Here is a 15,067-nt window from a genome sequence, read left to right on the forward strand (position 1 = left end):
CTATTTGCAACAAAATGAGCATTTCACCACATTGAAAACTATGATTGGCAGGGAGCATTCCTTCCAAAACTTACTCATTCCTCACAGGGAAACAATGCACTAGATGTTGCAGCTTATAACACAGATGGTTTTCTTTGGAGAGATACATGTGTCTCTTCAAATCAGATGAACAACCCTATTTGTAACAAAAAGTGTGTATATCCACCTGGAAACACCAAAGTTGGAGGAAGTATTCCTTTCAAAAACTAACTCAGTTCTCACAGGGAAACAATGTGCTAGAGGCTCCTGCTTCTAGCACAGTGTTTTTATTCGAGAGTTACATGTGTTTCTCAGCCTAGCTGAATAGTCCTATTTGGAACAAAATGAGCTGATATCCACCTTGGAAACTATGATTTTCACCAAGTATTTCTGTCAAAAGCTAACGCAATTCTCACAGTTGCACCATGTGCTACAACTTTCTTCTTCTAAGACAGAGGTTTAAGTCGACAGATTCTTGTGTTCCCTCAACATAGCTGAATAGGCCTTTTTGCAGGGAAATGAGCTATTCTCCACATTGAAAAGTATGATTTGCAGGAAGTATTCCTTCCAAAACTAACACAATTCTCACAATGAAACAATGCCCAAATATGGTGCTGATAACATAGATTGTTTTTTTTAGAGAGACACATGTATTTCTTAAACTCAGCTGAATATTCATATTTGGAGCAAACATCACCTATCTCCGCCTTGAAAGACCTAAGCTGTAGGAAGTACTCTTTTAAAAAACACCTCAATTCTCACAGGGAAACAAAGTGCTAGATGCTCTTTCATCTAACATAGATGGTTTTCTTCGAGAGATACATGTGTTTCATCAACTTAGTTGCATAGGTCTACTTGCGGCAAAATTAAAGTATCACCACCTTGAAAACTATGATTTGCAGGAAGCATTCCTTTCAAAAACTGACTCAGTTCTCACAGGGAAACAATGTGTTAGATGCTCCTTCCTCTAACACATAGGGTTTTCTTTTAAGAGATATAGGTGTTTCTTCTATTCAGCTGAAGGTGCCTATTTTGATAAACTGCACCTATCTCCACCTTGAAACACCTAAGTTACAGGAAGTATTTCTTTCAAAAACTAACTCAAGATTTGCAGGGAAACAATGTGCTAGATGCTTCTGCTTCTAGCAGAAGTTTTGCAACAAAATGAGCCTTTCTCCACACTGAAAACTATGATTGGCAGGTAGTATTCCTTCCAACACTAACTCAATTCTCACAGGGATACAGTACACTAGTTTCTGTGCTTATAAAATAGATTGTTGTCTTTGGAGAGATACATTTGTCTCTTCAACTCAGCTGAATAGGCCTATTTGGAACAAACAGCACCTATCTCCAATTTGAAATACCTAATCTGTAGCAAGTATTTGTACCAAACACTAACTCAATTCTCACAGAGGAATAATGTGCTAGATGGTCTTGCATCTAACAGAGATGGTTTTCTTTGAGAGATACATGTGTTTTTTCAACATAGCTGAATAGGCCTATTTGAAACAAAATGAGCGTTTCTCCACATTTAAACCTATGATTTGCATGAAGTATTCTTTTTAAAAACTGACTCAATTCTCACAGGGAAACAATGTGCTAGATGCACCTTCTTCTAACACAGATGTTTTTCTTTCAAGAGATACATGTGTTTCAACTCAGATGAATAGGACTGTTGAAACAAACAAAGCCTCTCTCCACCTGGAAACATGTAATTTGTAGGGAGTGTTCCATTCAAAAAGTAACTATTCTCACAGAGCAACAATGGACTGGATGCTGCAGCTTCTAGAATACCTTGTTTTCTTTGGAGAAGTACATGTGTTTCTTCAACTTAGCTGTATAGACCTATTTGCAACAAAATGAGTTCAATTCAACTCATTTGTGTTCAATTTCACACACATTGTGTGTGTGAAATTTCACACACATTGAACACAATTCAATGTGTTCAATTTCAACACATTGAGAACTATGATTTGCATTAAGCATTCCTTCCAAAACTTACTTATTCCTCACCGGGAAACAATGCACTAGATGCTGCCGCTTATAACATAGATGGTTTTCTTGGAAGATAGACATGTGTCTCTTCAAATCAGATGAATAGTCCTATATGTAGCGAAAAGTGTCTATCTCAACCTGGAAACACCAAAGTTGGAGGAAGTATTCCTTTCAAAAACTAACTCAGTTCCCAGAGGGAAACAATTTGCCAGAGGCTCCTGCTTCTAACACAAAATATTCTCTTCGATAGACACATGTGTTTCTACAACATAGCTGAATAGGCCTTTTTGCAACAAAAATGAGGCTTTTTCCACAATGAAAACTATGATTTCAGGTAGTATTCCTTCCAAAACTAACTCAATTCTCACAGGGATACAGTACACTAGTTTCTGTGCTTATAAAATAGATTGTTGTCTTTGGAGAGATACATTTGTCTCTTCAACTCAGCTGAATAGGCCTATTTGGAACAAACAACACGTATCTCCAACTTGAAATACCTAAGCTGTAGGAAGTATTCCTATCAAAAATTAACTCAATTCTCACAGAGGAATAATGTGCTAGATGGTCTTGCATCTAACAGAGATGGTTTTCTTTGAGAGATACATGTGTTTTTTCAACATAGCTGAATAGGCCTATTTGCAACAAAATGAGCGTTTCTCCACCTTTAAACCTATGATTTCCATGAAGTATTCTTTTGAAAAACTGACTCAATTCTCACAGGGCAACAAAGTGCTAGATGCTCTTTCATTAACACAGATGGTTTTCTTCGAGAGATACATGTGTTTCATCAACTTAGTTGTACAGGTCTATTAGCAACAAAATGATCATGTCACCACCTTGAAAACTATGATTTGCAGGAAGTATTCCTTTCAAAACCTAACTCAATTCTCACAGGTAAACAATGTGGTAGATGTTAATACTTCTAACACAAATCATTCTCTTCGATAGACACATGTGTTTCTCCAACATAGCTGAATAGGACTTTTTGCAACAAAATGAGCCTTCTCCACACTGAAAACTACCATTTGCAGGTAGTATTCCTTCCAAAACTAACTCAATTCTCACAGAGATACAATATACTAGTTTCTGTGCTTGTAAAATAGATTGTTTTTTTGGAGAGATACATTTGTCTCTTCAACTCAGCTAAATAGGCCTTTTTGGAACAAACAGCACCTATCTCCAATTTGAAATATGTAAGTTGTAGGAAGTATTCTCTCAAAAACGAACTGAATTCTCAGAGTGTAAAAGTGTGCTAGATGTTTCAACTTCTAACAGGGAGGGTTCCTTGAAGAGATACATGTGTTTCTTCAGCTTAGCTGAGTAGGCCTATTTGGAACAATAAGAACATTTTTCCACCTTGAAAACTATGATTTGCAGGAAGTATTCCTTTCAAAACCTAACTCAGTTCTCACAGGTAAACAATGTGCTAGATGCTCCTGCTTCTCACACAAATCATTCTCTTCGAAAACATATGTGTGTCTACAACATAGCTGAATAGGACATTTTGCAACAAAATGAGCCTTTCTCCACACTGAAAACTATCATTTGCAGGTAGTATTCCTCCAAAAACAAACTCAGTTCTCAAAGGGATACGATACACTAGTTTCTGTGCTTATAAATAGATTGTTTTCTTTGGAGAGATACATTTGTCTCTTCAACTCAGCTGAATCGGCCTGTTTGGAACAAACAGCACCTATGTCCAATTTGAAATACCTAAGCTGTAGGAAGTATTCTTATGAAAATTAACTCAATTCTCAAAGAGGAATAATGTGCAAGATGGTCTTGCACCTAACAGAGATGGTTTTCTTTGAGAGATACATGTGTTTTTTCAACATAGCTGAATAGGCCTATTTGCAACAAATTAGTGTTTCTCCACCTTTAAACCTATGATTTGCATGAAGTTTTCTTTTTAAAAACTGAATCAATCTCACAGGGAAACAATGTGCTAGATGCTCCTTCTTCTAACACAGATGGTTTTCTTTCAATAGATACATGTGTTTCAACTTAGATGAATAGGCCTATTTGAAGCAAACAAAGCCTCTCTCCATCTTGAAGCATGTAAGTTCCAGGAAGTGTTCCATTCAAAAAGTAACTCTATTCTCACAGAGAAGCAATGGGCTAGATGCTGCAGTTTCTAAAATACATGGTTTTCTTTGGAAAGGTACATATGTTTCTTCAACTGAGCTGTATAGGCCTATTTGCAACAAAATGAGCATTTCACCACATTGAAAACTATGATTGGCAGGGAGCATTCCTTCCAAAACTTACTCATTCCTCACAGGGAAACAATGCACTAGATGTTGCAGCTTATAACACAGATGGTTTTCTTTGGAGAGATACATGTGTCTCTTCAAATCAGATGAACAACCCTATTTGTAACAAAAAGTGTGTATATCCACCTGGAAACACCAAAGTTGGAGGAAGTATTCCTTTCAAAAACTAACTCAGTTCTCACAGGGAAACAATGTGCTAGAGGCTCCTGCTTCTAGCACAGTGTTTTTATTCGAGAGTTACATGTGTTTCTCAGCCTAGCTGAATAGTCCTATTTGGAACAAAATGAGCTGATATCCACCTTGGAAACTATGATTTTCACCACGTATTTCTGTCAAAAGCTAACGCAATTCTCACAGTTGCACCATGTGCTACAACTTTCTTCTTCTAAGACAGATGGTTTAAGTCGACAGATTCTTGTGTTCCCTCAACATAGCTGAATAGGCCTTTTTGCAGGGAAATGAGCTATTCTCCACATTGAAAAGTATGATTTGCAGGAAGTATTCCTTCCAAAACTAACACAATTCTCACAATGAAACAATGCCCAAATATGGTGCTGATAACATAGATTGTTTTTTTTAGAGAGACACATGTATTTCTTAAACTCAGCTGAATATTCATATTTGGAGCAAACATCACCTATCTCCGCCTTGAAAGACCTAAGCTGTAGGAAGTACTCTTTTAAAAAACACCTCAATTCTCACAGGGAAACAAAGTGCTAGATGCTCTTTCATCTAACATAGATGGTTTTCTTCGAGAGATACATGTGTTTCATCAACTTAGTTGCATAGGTCTACTTGCGGCAAAATTAAAGTATCACCACCTTGAAAACTTTGATTTGCAGGAAGCATTCCTTTCAAAAACTGACTCAGTTCTCACAGGGAAACAATGTGTTAGATGCTCCTTCCTCTAACACATAGGGTTTTCTTTTAAGAGATATAGGTGTTTCTTCTATTCAGCTGAAGGTGCCTATTTTGATAAACTGCACCTATCTCCACCTTGAAACACCTAAGTTACAGGAAGTATTTCTTTCAAAAACTAACTCAAGATTTGCAGGGAAACAATGTGCTAGATGCTCCTGCTTCTAGCAGAAGTTTTGCAACAAAATGAGCCTTTCTCCACACTGAAAACTATGATTTCAGGTAGTATTCCTTCCAACACTAACTCAATTCTCACAGGGATACAGTACACTAGTTTCTGTGCTTATAAAATAGATTGTTGTCTTTGGAGAGATACATTTGTCTCTTCAACTCAGCTGAATAGGCCTATTTGGAACAAACAGCACCTATCTCCAATTTGAAATACCTAATCTGTAGCAAGTATTTGTACCAAACACTAACTCAATTCTCACAGAGGAATAATGTGCTAGATGGTCTTGCATCTAACAGAGATGGTTTTCTTTGAGAGATACATGTGTTTTTTCAACATAGCTGAATAGGCCTATTTGAAACAAAATGAGCGTTTCTCCACATTTAAACCTATGATTTGCATGAAGTATTCTTTTTAAAAACTGACTCAATTCTCACAGGGAAACAATGTGCTAGATGCACCTTCTTCTAACACAGATGTTTTTCTTTCAAGAGATACATGTGTTTCAACTCAGATGAATAGGACTGTTGAAACAAACAAAGCCTCTCTCCACCTGGAAACATGTAATTTGTAGGGAGTGTTCCATTCAAAAAGTAACTATTCTCACAGAGCAACAATGGACTGGATGCTGCAGCTTCTAGAATACCTTGTTTTCTTTGGAGAAGTACATGTGTTTCTTCAACTTAGCTGTATAGACCTATTTGCAACAAAATGAGTTCAATTCAACTCATTTGTGTTCAATTTCACACACATTGTGTGTGTGAAATTTCACACACATTGAACACAATTCAATGTGTTCAATTTCAACACATTGAGAACTATGATTTGCATTAAGCATTCCTTCCAAAACTTACTTATTCCTCACCGGGAAACAATGCACTAGATGCTGCCGCTTATAACATAGATGGTTTTCTTGGAAGATAGACATGTGTCTCTTCAAATCAGATGAATAGTCCTATATGTAGCGAAAAGTGTCTATCTCAACCTGGAAACACCAAAGTTGGAGGAAGTATTCCTTTCAAAAACTAACTCAGTTCCCAGAGGGAAACAATTTGCCAGAGGCTCCTGCTTCTAACACAAAATATTCTCTTCGATAGACACATGTGTTTCTACAACATAGCTGAATAGGCCTTTTTGCAACAAAAATGAGGCTTTTTCCACAATGAAAACTATGATTTCAGGTAGTATTCCTTCCAAAACTAACTCAATTCTCACAGGGATACAGTACACTAGTTTCTGTGCTTATAAAATAGATTGTTGTCTTTGGAGAGATACATTTGTCTCTTCAACTCAGCTGAATAGGCCTATTTGGAACAAACAACACCTATCTCCAACTTGAAATACCTAAGCTGTAGGAAGTATTCCTATCAAAAATTAACTCAATTCTCACAGAGGAATAATGTGCTAGATGGTCTTGCATCTAACAGAGATGGTTTTCTTTGAGAGATACATGTGTTTTTTCAACATAGCTGAATAGGCCTATTTGCAACAAAATGAGCGTTTCTCCACCTTTAAACCTATGATTTCCATGAAGTATTCTTTTGAAAAACTGACTCAATTCTCACAGGGCAACAAAGTGCTAGATGCTCTTTCATTTAACACAGATGGTTTTCTTCGAGAGATGCATGTGTTTCATCAACTTAGTTGTACAGGTCTATTAGCAACAAAATGATCATGTCACCACCTTGAAAACTATGATTTGCAGGAAGTATTCCTTTCAAAACCTAACTCAATTCTCACAGGTAAACAATGTGGTAGATGTTAATACTTCTAACACAAATCATTCTCTTCGATAGACACATGTGTTTCTCCAACATAGCTGAATAGGACTTTTTGCAACAAAATGAGCCTTCTCCACACTGAAAACTACCATTTGCAGGTAGTATTCCTTCCAAAACTAACTCAATTCTCACAGAGATACAATATACTAGTTTCTGTGCTTGTAAAATAGATTGTTTTTTTGGAGAGATACATTTGTCTCTTCAACTCAGCTAAATAGGCCTTTTTGGAACAAACAGCACCTATCTCCAATTTGAAATATGTAAGTTGTAGGAAGTATTCTCTCAAAAACGAACTGAATTCTCAGAGTGTAAAAGTGTGCTAGATGTTTCAACTTCTAACAGGGAGGGTTCCTTGAAGAGATACATGTGTTTCTTCAGCTTAGCTGAGTAGGCCTATTTGGAACAATAAGAACATTTTTCCACCTTGAAAACTATGATTTGCAGGAAGTATTCCTTTCAAAACCTAACTCAGTTCTCACAGGTAAACAATGTGCTAGATGCTCCTGCTTCTCACACAAATCATTCTCTTCGAAAACATATGTGTGTCTACAACATAGCTGAATAGGACATTTTGCAACAAAATGAGCCTTTCTCCACACTGAAAACTATCATTTGCAGGTAGTATTCCTCCAAAAACAAACTCAGTTCTCAAAGGGATACGATACACTAGTTTCTGTGCTTATAAATAGATTGTTTTCTTTGGAGAGATACATTTGTCTCTTCAACTCAGCTGAATCGGCCTGTTTGGAACAAACAGCACCTATGTCCAATTTGAAATACCTAAGCTGTAGGAAGTATTCTTATGAAAATTAACTCAATTCTCAAAGAGGAATAATGTGCAAGATGGTCTTGCACCTAACAGAGATGGTTTTCTTTGAGAGATACATGTGTTTTTTCAACATAGCTGAATAGGCCTATTTGCAACAAATTAGTGTTTCTCCACCTTTAAACCTATGATTTGCATGAAGTTTTCTTTTTAAAAACTGAATCAATCTCACAGGGAAACAATGTGCTAGATGCTCCTTCTTCTAACACAGATGGTTTTCTTTCAATAGATACATGTGTTTCAACTTAGATGAATAGGCCTATTTGAAGCAAACAAAGCCTCTCTCCATCTTGAAGCATGTAAGTTCCAGGAAGTGTTCCATTCAAAAAGTAACTCTATTCTCACAGAGAAGCAATGGGCTAGATGCTGCAGTTTCTAAAATACATGGTTTTCTTTGGAAAGGTACATATGTTTCTTCAACTGAGCTGTATAGGCCTATTTGCAACAAAATGAGCATTTCACCACATTGAAAACTATGATTGGCAGGGAGCATTCCTTCCAAAACTTACTCATTCCTCACAGGGAAACAATGCACTAGATGTTGCAGCTTATAACACAGATGGTTTTCTTTGGAGAGATACATGTGTCTCTTCAAATCAGATGAACAACCCTATTTGTAACTAAAAGTGTGTATATCCACCTGGAAACACCAAAGTTGGAGGAAGTATTCCTTTCAAAAACTAACTCAGTTCTCACAGGGAAACAATGTGCTAGAGGCTCCTGCTTCTAGCACAGTGTTTTTATTCGAGAGTTACATGTGTTTCTCAGCCTAGCTGAATAGTCCTATTTGGAACAAAATGAGCTGATATCCACCTTGGAAACTATGATTTTCACCAAGTATTTCTGTCAAAAGCTAACGCAATTCTCACAGTTGCACCATGTGCTACAACTTTCTTCTTCTAAGACAGATGGTTTAAGTCGACAGATTCTTGTGTTCCCTCAACATAGCTGAATAGGCCTTTTTGCAGGGAAATGAGCTATTCTCCACATTGAAAAGTATGATTTGCAGGAAGTATTACTTCCAAAACTAACACAATTCTCACAATGAAACAATGCCCAAATATGGTGCTGATAACATAGATTGTTTTCTTTAGAGAGACACATGTATTTCTTAAACTCAGCTGAATATTCATATTTGGAGCAAACATCACCTATCTCCGCCTTGAAAGACCTAAGCTGTAGGAAGTACTCTTTTAAAAAACACCTCAATTCTCACAGGGAAACAAAGTGCTAGATGCTCTTTCATCTAACACAGATGGTTTTCTTCGAGAGATACATGTGTTTCATCAACTTAGTTGCATAGGTCTATTTGCGGCAAAATTAAAGTATCAGCACCTTGAAAACTATGATTTGCAGGAAGCATTCCTTTCAAAAACTGACTCAGTTCTCACATGGAAACAATGTGTTAGATGCTCCTTCCTCTAACACATAGGGTTTTCTTTTAAGAGATATAGGTGTTTCTTCTATTCAGCTGAAGGTGCCTATTTTGATAAACTGCACCTATCTCCACCTTGAAACACCTAAGTTACAGGAAGTATTTCTTTCAAAAACTAACTCAAGATTTGCAGGGAAACAATGTGCTAGATGCTTCTGCTTCTAGCAGAAGTTTTGCAACAAAATGAGCCTTTCTCCACACTGAAAACTATGATTTGCAGGTAGTATTCCTTCCAACACTAACTCAATTCTCACAGGGATACAGTACACTAGTTTCTGTGCTTATAAAATAGATTTTTGTCTTTGGAGAGATACATTTGTCTCTTCAACTCAGCTGAATAGGCCTATTTGGAACAAACAGCACCTATCTCCAATTTGAAATACCTAATCTGTAGCAAGTATTTGTACCAAACAATAACTCAATTCTCACAGAGGAATAATGTGCTAGATGGTCTTGCATCTAACAGAGATGGTTTTCTTTGAGAGATACATGTGTTTTTTCAACATAGCTGAATAGGCCTATTTGAAACAAAATGAGCGTTTCTCCACATTTAAACCTATGATTTGCATGAAGTATTCTTTTTAAAAACTGACTCAATTCTCACAGGGAAACAATGTGCTAGATGCACCTTCTTCTAACACAGATGTTTTTCTTTCAAGAGATACATGTGTTTCAACTCAGATGAATAGGACTGTTGAAACAAACAAAGCCTCTCTCCACCTTGAAACATGTAATTTGTAGGGAGTGTTCCATTCAAAAAGTAACTCTATTCTCACAGAGCAACAATGGACTGGATGCTGCAGCTTCTAGAATACCTTGTTTTCTTTGGAGAAGTACATGTGTTTCTTCAACTTAGCTGTATAGACCTATTAGGAACAAAATGAGTTCAATTCAACTCATTTGTGTTCAATTTCACACACATTGTGAGTGTGAAATTTCACACACATTGAACACAATTCAATGTGTTCAATTTCAACACATTGAAAAGTATGATTTGCATTAAGCATTCCTTCCAAAACTTACTTATTCCTCACAGGGAAACAATGCACTAGATGCTGCCGCTTATAACACAGATGGTTTTCTTGGAAGATAGACATGTGTCTCTTCAAATCAGATGAATAGTCCTATATGTAGCGAAAAGTGTCTATCTCAACCTGGAAACACCAAAGTCGGAGGAAGTATTCCTTTCAAAAACTAACTCAGTTCTCACAGGGAAACAATGTGCCAGAGGCTCCTGCTTCTAACACAAAATATTCTCTTCGATAGACACATGTGTTTCTACAACATAGCTGAATAGGCCTTTTTGCAACAAAATGAGGCTTTTTCCACAATGAAAACTATGATTTGCAGGTAGTATTCCTTCCAAAACTAACTCAATTCTCACAGGGATACAGTACACTAGTTTCTGTGCTTATAAAATAGATTGTTGTCTTTGGAGAGATACATTTGTCTCTTCAACTCAGCTGAATAGGCCTATTTGGAACAAACAACACGTATCTCCAACTTGAAATACCTAAGCTGTAGGAAGTATTCCTATCAAAAATTAACTCAATTCTCACAGAGGAATAATGTGCTAGATGGTCTTGCATCTAACAGAGATGGTTTTCTTTGAGAGATACATGTGTTTTTTCAACATAGCTGAATAGGCCTATTTGCAACAAAATGAGCGTTTCTCCACCTTTAAACCTATGATTTCCATGAAGTATTCTTTTGAAAAACTGACTCAATTCTCACAGGGCAACAAAGTGCTAGATGCTCTTTCATTTAACACAGATGGTTTTCTTCGAGAGATACATGTGTTTCATCAACTTAGTTGTACAGGTCTATTAGCAACAAAATGATCATGTCACCACCTTGAAAACTATGATTTGCAGGAAGTATTCCTTTCAAAACCTAACTCAATTCTCACAGGTAAACAATGTGGTAGATGTTAATACTTCTAACACAAATCATTCTCTTCGATAGACACATGTGTTTCTCCAACATAGCTGAATAGGACTTTTTGCAACAAAATGAGCCTTCACACTGAAAACTACCATTTGCAGGTAGTATTCCTTCCAAAACTAACTCAATTCTCACAGAGATACAATATACTACTTTCTGTGCTTGTAAAATAGATTGTTTTTTTGGAGAGATACATTTGTCTCTTCAACTCAGCTAAATAGGCCTATTTGGAACAAACAGCACCTATCTCCAATTTGAAATATGTAAGTTGTTGGAAGTATTCTCTCAAAAACGAACTGAATTCTCAGAGTGTAAAAGTGTGCTAGATGTTTCATCTTCTAACAGAGAGGGTTCCTTGAAGAGATACATGTGTTTCTTCAACTTAGCTGAGTAGGCCTATTTGGAACAATAAGAACATTTTTCCACCTTGAAAACTATGATTTGCAGGAAGTATTCCTTTCAAAACCTAACTCAGTTCTCACAGGTAAACAATGTGCTAGATGCTCCTGCTTCTCACACAAATCATTCTCTTCGAAAACATATGTGTGTCTACAACATAGCTGAATAGGACATTTTGCAACAAAATGAGCCTTTCTCCACACTGAAAACTATCATTTGCAGGTAGTATTAGTCCAAAAACAAACTCAGTTCTCAAAGGGATACGATACACTAGTTTCTGTGCTTATAAATAGATTGTTTTCTTTGGAGAGATACATTTGTCTCTTCAACTCAGCTGAATCGGCCTGTTTGGAACAAACAGCACCTATGTCCAATTTGAAATACCTAAGCTGTAGGAAGTATTCTTATGAAAATTAACTCAATTCTCAAAGAGGAATAATGTGCAAGATGGTCTTGCACCTAACAGAGATGGTTTTCTTTGAGAGATACATGTGTTTTTTCAACATAGCTGAATAGGCCTATTTGCAACAAAGTAGTGTTTCTCCACCTTTAAACCTATGATTTGCATGAAGTTTTCTTTTTAAAAACTGAATCAATCTCACAGGGAAACAATGTGCTAGATGCTCCTTCTTCTAACACAGATGGTTTTCTTTCAATAGATACATGTGTTTCAACTTAGATGAATAGGCCTATTTGAAGCAAACAAAGCCTCTCTCCACCTTGAAGCATGTAAGTTCCAGGAAGTGTTCCATTCAAAAAGTAACTCTATTCTCACAGAGAAGCAATGGGCTAGATGCTGCAGTTTCTAAAATACATGGTTTTCCTTGGAAAGGTACATGTGTTTCTTCAACTGAGCTGTATAGGCCTAGATGCAACAAAATGAGCATTTCACCACATTGAAAAGTATGATTTGCAGGAAGCATTCCTTCCAAGACTTACTCATTCCTCACAGGGAAACAATGCGCTAGATGTTGCAGCTTATAACACAGATGGTTTTCTTTGGAGAGATACATGTGTCTCTTCAAATCAGATGAACAACCCTATTTGTAACAAAAAGTGTGTATATCCACCTGGAAACACCAAAGTTGGAGGAAGTATTCCTTTCAAAAACTAACTCAGTTCTCACAGGGAAACAATGTGCTAGAGGCTCCTGCTTCTAGCACAGTGTTTTTATTCGAGAGTTACATGTGTTTCTCAGCCTAGCTGAATAGTCCTATTTGGAACAAAATGAGCTGATATCCACCTTGGAAACTATGATTTTCACCAAGTATTTCTGTCAAAAGCTAACGCAATTCTCACAGTTGCACCATGTGCTACAACTTTCTTCTTCTAAGACAGATGGTTTAAGTCGACAGATTCTTGTGTTCCCTCAACATAGCTGAATAGGCCTTTTTGCAGGGAAATGAGCTATTCTCCACATTGAAAACTATGATTTGCAGGAAGTATTCCTTCCAAAACTAACACAATTCTCACAATGAAACAATGCCCAAATATGGTGCTGATAACATAGATTGTTTTCTTTAGAGAGACACATGTATTTCTTAAACTCAGCTGAATATTCATATTTGGAGCAAACATCACCTATCTCCGCCTTGAAAGACCTAAGCTGTAGGAAGTACTCTTTTAAAAAACACCTCAATTCTCACAGGGAAACAAAGTGCTAGATGCTCTTTCATCTAACACAGATGGTTTTCTTCGAGAGATACATGTGTTTCATCAACTTAGTTGCATAGGTCTATTTGCGGCAAAATTAAAGTATCAGCACCTTGAAAACTATGATTTGCAGGAAGCATTCCTTTCAAAAACTGACTCAGTTCTCACATGGAAACAATGTGTTAGATGCTCCTTCCTCTAACACATAGGGTTTTCTTTTAAGAGATATAGGTGTTTCTTCTATTCAGCTGAAGGTGCCTATTTTGATAAACTGCACCTATCTCCACCTTGAAACACCTAAGTTACAGGAAGTATTTCTTTCAAAAACTAACTCAAGATTTGCAGGGAAACAATGTGCTAGATGCTTCTGCTTCTAGCAGAAGTTTTGCAACAAAATGAGCCTTTCTCCACACTGAAAACTATGATTTGCAGGTAGTATTCCTTCCAACACTAACTCAATTCTCACAGGGATACAGTACACTAGTTTCTGTGCTTATAAAATAGATTTTTGTCTTTGGAGAGATACATTTGTCTCTTCAACTCAGCTGAATAGGCCTATTTGGAACAAGCAGCACCTATCTCCAATTTGAAATACCTAATCTGTAGCAAGTATTTGTACCAAACAATAACTCAATTCTCACAGAGGAATAATGTGCTAGATGGTCTTGCATCTAACAGAGATGGTTTTCTTTGAGAGATACATGTGTTTTTTCAACATAGCTGAATAGGCCTATTTGAAACAAAATGAGCGTTTCTCCACATTTAAACCTATGATTTGCATGAAGTATTCTTTTTAAAAACTGACTCAATTCTCACAGGGAAACAATGTGCTAGATGCACCTTCTTCTAACACAGATGTTTTTCTTTCAAGAGATACATGTGTTTCAACTCAGATGAATAGGACTGTTGAAACAAACAAAGCCTCTCTCCACCTTGAAACATGTAATTTGTAGGGAGTGTTCCATTCAAAAAGTAACTCTATTCTCACAGAGCAACAATGGACTGGATGCTGCAGCTTCTAGAATACCTTGTTTTCTTTGGAGAAGTACATGTGTTTCTTCAACTTAGCTGTATAGACCTATTAGGAACAAAATGAGTTCAATTCAACTCATTTGTGTTCAATTTCACACACATTGTGAGTGTGAAATTTCACACACATTGAACACAATTCAATGTGTTCAATTTCAACACATTGAAAAGTATGATTTGCATTAAGCATTCCTTCCAAAACTTACTTATTCCTCACAGGGAAACAATGCACTAGATGCTGCCGCTTATAACATAGATGGTTTTCTTGGAAGATAGACATGTGTCTCTTCAAATCAGATGAATAGTCCTATATGTAGCGAAAAGTGTCTATCTCAACCTGGAAACACCAAAGTCGGAGGAAGTATTCCTTTCAAAAACTAACTCAGTTCTCACAGGGAAACAATGTGCCAGAGGCTCCTGCTTCTAACACAAAATATTCTCTTCGATAGACACATGTGTTTCTACAACATAGCTGAATAGGCCTTTTTGCAACAAAATGAGGCTTTTTCCACAATGAAAACTATGATTTGCAGGTAGTATTCCTTCCAAAACTAACTCAATTCTCACAGGGATACAGTACACTAGTTTCTGTGCTTATAAAATAGATTGTTGTCTTTGGAGAGATAC

This window comes from Castor canadensis, chromosome 2 (assembly GCF_047511655.1).
Source record: "Castor canadensis chromosome 2, mCasCan1.hap1v2, whole genome shotgun sequence".
Classification (NCBI taxonomy): Eukaryota; Metazoa; Chordata; class Mammalia; order Rodentia; family Castoridae; genus Castor; species Castor canadensis.